Source organism: Dermacentor andersoni, chromosome 4 (genome assembly GCF_023375885.2).
Source record: "Dermacentor andersoni chromosome 4, qqDerAnde1_hic_scaffold, whole genome shotgun sequence".
In the NCBI taxonomy this organism is placed as follows: domain Eukaryota; kingdom Metazoa; phylum Arthropoda; class Arachnida; order Ixodida; family Ixodidae; genus Dermacentor; species Dermacentor andersoni.
Window position 1 is genome coordinate 206,781,185 of NC_092817.1, and position 7,881 is coordinate 206,789,065.

The 7,881-nt window shown below is 47.1% G+C and overlaps 1 pseudogene; it reads right to left on the reverse strand.

Annotated features, from left to right (window-relative positions):
* Nucleotides 1–214: 214 nt before the first annotated feature.
* On the reverse strand, nt 215–7,547 carry LOC126538377 (uncharacterized; annotated as a pseudogene).
* Nucleotides 7,548–7,881: the final 334 nt, after the last annotated feature.

Consider the following 7,881-nt stretch of genomic DNA (forward strand, 5'->3'; position numbering starts at 1 on the left):
CAGTGCACGTCGGATTATAAAGACAGGTTAAGGAAGGAGGGGAAGGGAAACGAAGTAAGGAAACATAAGATAGGCAACCAGATTGGCGCGTGTAGCTGTAGACTTCCAACTGAGAAATGATAAGAAGAACACTGCAGTTATAACATTTCTCCATCAATAATACTGAAGACGCTGCACAGGTCTGCGCTCTAGTGTTGAGCGTCGCAGTTCCGTGGCCACTGTAGGTTCACCGTTTCTCTCTTGTGCGTCGAGAGGTTGGGGTGATGACTAACGCTGTGGTGGTGACGTTTCACGAGTTTCGGCTTTTGCCTTTGCTCCGAACGTTTCTTCCGGAGTTCTCGGGATGGACGAGCTTTCACTTTCCTTGTGGCCTTGGGTAGCCGTTGGGTCTTTCCTTGTGTGAACTTGATCAACGTGTCGCCGAACGAGGCCCTTAGGCGTTTCCACTGTCACCATCCTAGCTCTGTCTGCTGACTTCGCCGTGCCCGTTTTCCATTTATCCCCTTTACCAAAGCAACGGACGTAAACATTTGTTTCTGGTGCAAGAGTCCGGTCATCCGATGTTCCCGATCTTCCGGTAACCAAAGGACGAAGACATGGGTCGAGGCGAGACCGGATTTCGTAGCCAAGAAGAAGTTCCGAAGGAGACTTGCCCGATGCAAGGGGTGCTCTCCGGTAGTTGAAAAGTAGTCTGCAAAGGCAATCTTCCAACCTGCCCTGGTTCATCTTCTTCAGCCCATCTTTAACAGTTCGGATAGCTCTCTCTGCTAGGCCATTCGACTGTGGATGAAACGCAACCGTGCGCAGGTGGGTTATGTTATTGTTGTTCGCAAAATCAGTAAATTCTTGGCTAGTGAACTGCGTCCCATTATCTGAAATAATGGTGCGAGGGATGCCGAACCTGCTAAAGAGGCTGCGCAGGCAAGTAATAGTCGAAGACGTGGTCGCCTGTTTCATTGGTACGGCCTCAATCCATTTGCTGTGAGCATCTACGAGAACAAGGATCATGTTTCCTTTGATTGGCCCCGCGAAATCTAGATGCACTCTTGACCAGTTCTCCTGACAGGTCGGCCAGTTAACTGGCGGAGCAGATGCCGGCATTGGTCGATTTTGGATGCAGCTTGTGCACCCCGCTGACAGTTGTTCTATGTCGTGGTCCATTCCTGACCACCAAAAAGCTGACCAAGCGATTGATTTCATCGCCGATGATCCTAGATGTGTCTCGTGCAACATGTGCAACATTCTATGTTGCGCGTTAACTGGAATGACAACTCTACGGCCCCAATACAGCAAACGGTGGGCCAATGACAGTTCCAGTTTGCGGTCGTAAAAGGGGAGTAAGCTTCGTTCTAATGCTTTAGAGCTTGGAGGCCACCCGTCTCTTGTGTACTGCACGACCTTTGAAAGTACTGCGTCACCCGCCGTCAGCGCCTGCAGTTCTTCTACCGAGACCGGCCCCTCCTGGACACATGCCAGTGCCAGAACGTAGTCAGGTGGCTCCCCTTCCGTGGTTGGCTCCAAAGTTTCTTCTGGCAACCTACCAAGTGCGTCCGAGTTCAGGAGCTGCTTGCCTGGCGATTACTGTAACTTGTAGCGAAATTCTCCCAAATACAGCGCCCAGCGCTGTATGCGAGCAGCAGCCAGAGGCGGAGTGGGCCGATCCGGTCTCAGCAGGCCCAGGAGCGGCTGGTGATCTGTGACCAGTATGAATTCTCGGCCTAGAAGATAATCACGAAACTTCATTACTCCAAATACGAGGGCCAGTGCTTCAGGTTCAAGTTGCGAATAGTTTTTTTCTGCTTCCGACAGTGTCCTTGAACGAAATCCGATAGGCTTGTTGACGTTCCCTTTCGTGTGAAAAAGCACTGCGCCGATACCTTTTTGCGATGCGTCGCACTCTAGTTTCAGCGGTTGTGAAGGGTCGAAGTGAACCAACACACCTGCTTGCTGCAAACACGGTTTTGCTTTATCGAACGCCGTTTATTGCTCTTGTTCACAGAGCCAATGTCTGTTCTTTTCCAGCAGCCGATACAATGGAGCGAGCAGAGACGATATGTTACGCAACAATTTTGAGTAGAAAGTGATCATGCCAAGAAAAGAACGAAGCTCAGCTACATTTTCAGGGCTAGGGGCTTCTGTGATAGCTTCGACATTCTTTTCTATTGGGTGCAACTCTTGCTGATCGATTCGATGGCCGAGATATGTAACGGACACTTGCCGAAATTTGCATTTGTCGAGGCGCAGTTTAACACCACTCTGGCGGAAACGCTGCGGAACGGCATTTAGCACGTCGTCACTTCCGGCTCTTTCGGACACCAAGACATCGTCCAGAGAAGCTTGCGCGCCTGATAAGCCTTGTAGAACTGTTTCCATTCTGCGTTGAAAAATGGCTGGCGCAGAGGTAATGCCAAAGGTAATCTGTTGTAGCATAAAAGACCTTTATGCGTGTTAATCACGCATAACTGGCGCGATTTCTCATCGAGAGGGACTTGGTATGCGTCGCGTAAATCCAGTGTGCTGAAATGTTTTCCACCCCTTAAGGACGCGAACATGTCATTGATTACTGGCAACGGGTACTGCTCCAGCCCACATGCCGAATTTAAAGTGACTTTAAGTCGCCACAAATCCTAACGGTGCCGTCCTTCTTAAGGACGGGTACAACGGGCGTAGCCCACTCGGAATGCGGCACTGGTGACAAGACGCCTAATGCCACGAGCCTATCAAGCTCTTCAGATACCTTGTCGCGTAGAGCGAAGGGAATAGATTGGGCCTTACAGAACTTGGGCGTGGCTCCCTCCTTCAGCTGTAGGTGTGCCGCGGGTCCTTTGATGAGGCCCAGAGCCGAGCTGAAAACATCTGGAAACTCGGCAAACATGTCAGCAGTGACCTGCGCGGTGGTAGACGGCTGCGCGGTCAGCGGCTTGGCTGAGAGGCTGAGGACGGGGGAGCCTGCGTCGCTCAGGAGGGAAATTAGGTCTCGACCACATAAGCTTGGACCGGGGCAATCTAGCACCACCAATGTGCATTCCACGGTTGTACTGTCGTACGATACCGGCAAGAGGAGCTCTCCAAAAACTGGCAATTTTCCGAGGTAGCATGATAACTTCGTGCGTCAAGGCCGTAGCGAAGACCAAGTGTTTTTGTGCTGCTCAAATAGCTGTCGGGACACGACGCACACCGGGGAACCCGTATCGATAAGCATTGATACGTCCACACCTCCCCATATGAGGGTGGTACCACCCTGGGGGTACCACCCTCGTCACCACTGTTACATCGTAAGTCGGACACTGCGCTTGACGCAGGCGAGGCAGACACACGCTGACAAGCTTGAAGAATGGGCGCTTATTTGTAGTGCACGTCGGAATATAAAGACAGGCTAAGGAAGGAGGGGAAGGGAATGAAGTAAGAAAACATAAGATAGGCAACCAGATTGGCGCGTGTAGCTGTAGACTTCCAACTGAGAAATGGATAAGAAGAACACTGCAGTTATGACATATTGTATTTTACAAAACCGGGAAAAACAATGACAAATATCTCATCAAGAAGAACAGACCTCCCAGTGAGGATGATGAAAAGGCACGCAATCCACTTGTCATGGGACCTTCGACGTCTACTTTTAAACCCACTGAGGTCCACCTGAGCGGCACAGGCTCGACATATGCCATTGTAACCGCTGCCTCCGCACGTGTGCAAGTTGTTGGCGAGGATTCAGTTCGTTACTTTAAACCATAACAGGAGCGACATTACCAACTAGCTTGGAAACAATCAAACAAATAGCTTCTGTATGATGCGTCAGTGGACAAGGTATTTTGTTGGAACGGTAGCGCCGCTTGTGAGATGCGCATTTATTTCTCCATATACTTCAAGTTCCAGAGACAAGGAGTCTCGCTTGACATTTGTGGAAAACGGGTTTTCTAACTGGAAGAATCACCTTATCAGATTTAAAATCGTGAGGCCTCGAATATGCACTGTGCGGGCATGAGCGGAACCGAAACTGTGAAAAGGTGGACGAATGTAGCAGCTGCTTGCGTAATTAGAAAGCAAAAAGAAGTGGTAGACGCAAGGAAAGGTCTGATAGCGACATTAGCTTCTTTGCCGTATTTAGCATGCCAGGGACTGGTGTTACGTTTCCGCTTTCCCCTGGCACACTTAGACCCAAGGTCAACATGTTCTGAACGGAATCGCTCAACAATTTCTCATGATGTGGCGAAAATCTGTGCGTCCTCGTACGAAAGGGTTGGTCAGAGTCAACTTATTGTCATGTCGCACACGGTTTGTCCTACCGGGATAGGGACTTAGCAAATCGCTGAAGTTGCGTACAAGCCCTTTTAACCCATTTCTTTGCTTGATTGTTAAAGAAGCTTATTTAGCGACAGATTCCAGTATTTCTTCTGGTGACGGGGAAGAGCAAAGGGTTGGTACTTGAGGGACTGGTACATTTATTTCATTTCATTTCATTTCATTTTATTACCTTAAAGACCCACGAGGGGTATTACATAAGGGGTGGGTACATATATTTTGGTTAGCGAGTGTTAACACGATGAAACATGATTGGTAACATTATCGGCAAAGTTGGATGAGCACGTGATGGCTGCGATGTCGTTGGGTAGGTCGTTCCAGTCTGCTGCAGTACGGGAGAAAAATGATGCGGCAAAAGTGGTAGTTCGGGCACGAGGTCGGGAAACTTGAAGCGGATGACGAGTGCGATGAGATATGCGGGCTGGAGGGACGATGTAGGGTGGGCGACCTAGTGAACTATGGAAAAATTTATGAAACAAGCAAAGGCTGGCAATGCGGCGACGAAGTGATAAGGGCAATAAGTCGGATTCAGCTTTCAAAGCTGACACACTGATGTCGTAAGAATATGATGAATGGATGAATCTGGCTGCTCTGTTTTGGACTGATTCGAGTGCATTTATAAGGTAAGCTTGGTGCGGGTTCCAAATGGGTGAGGCATATTCTAATTTTGGTCTGACAAGGGATTTGTATGCTAATAATTTCACATGTTTAGGGGCTTGGCGGAGATGACGTCTTAAAAATCCAAGTGTTCTATTAGCGGATGAAATGATGTTCGTAACGTGTGTACTCCAGGACAAGTCGCCACACAAGGTAATGCCTAAGTACTTGTATGATAGAACCGGTTGTACAGGGACGTTAGCTATGACGTATGGGAAATGAAGTGGGTTACGGCGACGCGTGAAGGACAAGATATTGCATTTTTGAGGGTTAAGTTCCATTAACCAATTGGCACACCATTCCTGAATGCGGTTAAGGTCGTCTTGAAGAGATGTTTGGTCAGAAGCGTTATTAACCTTGCGATAAATTACACAATCATCGGCGAACATGCGAATATTACTAGAGACATGTGTTGGTAAATCGTTAATATAAATTAGAAACAGAAGCGGACCGAGGACAGACCCTTGCGGGACACCTGACGTTACTGGGATAGGATTGGAGTTGTGGTTGTTAACGGTGACGTACTGTGAACGGTTAGTCAAGAATTCTTCAATCCATTTAAAGATATTAGAGGGAAGGTTCAAATATGAAAGTTTTAGTAGTAGGCGTTTGTGAGGAACCTTGTCAAACGCTTTTGCATAGTCTAGAAAGATAGCATCGGTCTGTACGTTAGAATCAAGATTAGCCTGCAAATCATGAATAAAAATGGCCAGCTGTGTTTCACATGAGAAGCCTTTTCGAAAACCGTGTTGCGCAGAATGAAAAAAGTTGTGACAATCGAGAAAGCTCATGACATTGGAGTAGATGACGTGTTCCATGAGTTTGCAGGGTACGCTGGTAAGGGAAATGGGACGGTAGTTAAGGGGTGAATTTTTTTTACCCGATTTGAAGACTGGAACGACCTTACCGCTTTTCCACTCGCGTGGTAGTTGACCTGTTAACATTGACTGTGAAAAAAGTAAGCATAAAAATTGCGCACAAATATCCTTGTTATTCTTCAAAAGCTTTGGGTTAATATTGTCGATACCGGATGAAGATGAAACTTTCATGGTTTCGATTAGGGACGAAATGCCAGATGACGTAAAGACAACTGGTGGCATAGCATAATTTATCACTGAGGGTGGTGCTGAAAATGATGGCGGTATTTCAGTTTCTTTCGTAAATACGGATGAGAAGGCAGAGTTAAACATAGTAGCGCACTCAGCATCAGTGAAGACTGTGCCTGACTCATCTGTGAGGGTTATTTCTGGTGCGTGATGCGGATTGATGACTTGCCAGAACTTTCTGGGGTTACTAGTTAGCATATTGGGCAAGTCCGAGTGAAAAAAGGTATGCTTGGCATCAGAAATAGCGGCGAGATATGATCGTTCAGCTTCGTGATATTTCGCCCATGCGCTATGCGTCCCCTGAGACCTGGCTGAACGGTAAAGACGCTTCTTTTTGTTCTCCAAACGTTTCAGTGTTTTAGTAAACCATGGCTTTTGTGAATTAGAGTGAAAACTAATTTGGGGGATGAATCTATTAGTTAGACTTTCGAGTTTGTCTTTGAACAGTAACCAATTATCTTGAACACTGCGGGAATAAAAACGTGACGAGAAGACTTGAAAAAACGCGTTAAGTTCATTATTTATGGCGTTATAATTTCCTTTGTTATAAAGACGGATGGTTTTATGGTATTTGCGGCGCCGGTTTGGCGTAAGGAGAAGGTTAGCGTGAATTACTTTGTGGTCGCTTATTTCAGGTAGGTATGTAATGGGCTGAACGCTGTCTGGGTGATTGGTTAATAAGAGATCTAAAATATTTGCACAGTTCTGTGTTACACGGGTAGGTTCAAATATTACCTGAGTAAGGTTGATGTTATTGCAAAAATCTAGGAATTCCCTTGTCTCTCCATTGTTAGCTATAGGTGCGGGCTGGGTATGCCAGTCAATATTCGGAAAGTTAAAATCGCCGAAGAGGAAGATGTGTGAATTCGGATGCTTTGCGGACAGTTGACTTAGTACGTTATTAAGCTGACGGGAAAAATCCTGGCTACTATGTGGCGGCCTATAACAAACGCCTAGTAAAACTGTGTTAGGTGCTGCGTGAAAAATTAGCCACAACATTTCGAGGTCAGATGAATCTTGTATTAGGGAACATGATAAATCTTGGCTAACGGCAATGAGTACGCCCCCTCCTCGTGAATCTTTACGGTCTTTCCGAAAAACTTGAAAGTTTGGTAGGTCAGTCAGTATTTCGTTGTCTGTCATGTCACTGTTCAGCCAAGTCTCAGTTAGTATAAGCAGGTTGCTGCTTGATGACGAAACAAGGCTAGAAATAATTTCACGCTTAGGAATAAAACTACGAATGTTAGTGTATATAACGGTATATATTTCCTCTTGGTTTATCACGTCGTTGCGTTTACTGGGCATTGTTACCAAGTAATTGGTGTCGGAATGTTTTTGCTTAATCGTGACCGGCGCATCCCATGCTACTTCCAGTTTACTTGCCTTCGATGACTTCACAATCATCACTTTATCGCCTTTTTTGAATGTTCGAGTGCGTGCAGATCTGTCGTAGTACACTTTTGTGCGTTGCTGCGCTTCCGCCATGTTGATCTGCGCCAGTTCTTGCGATTCAGGTAGGCGTTTCAACAAGGTCAGCACGTACTCGACCACTGATTTGTCTATAAATTTGTCTTCCCACTTTTAGCAAGGTTAGCGAGGAGCGAAGCGCTCGACCGTAAACAAGTTCCACCGGGGTGAATCTAGTTGCTTCGTGAGGAACGGAGCGCAGAGCAACGAGCATTGCGGGAACTGCCGCATCCCAGTCGGTGCCCTTCTCGAAGCAGAGCGCGCGCAGAATCCGCTTCATTACTGAGTTTAGTTTGACTGAATTTCTTTCCGGGTGGTACACAGAGGTGCGGTGAAGGGATATGCCACATTT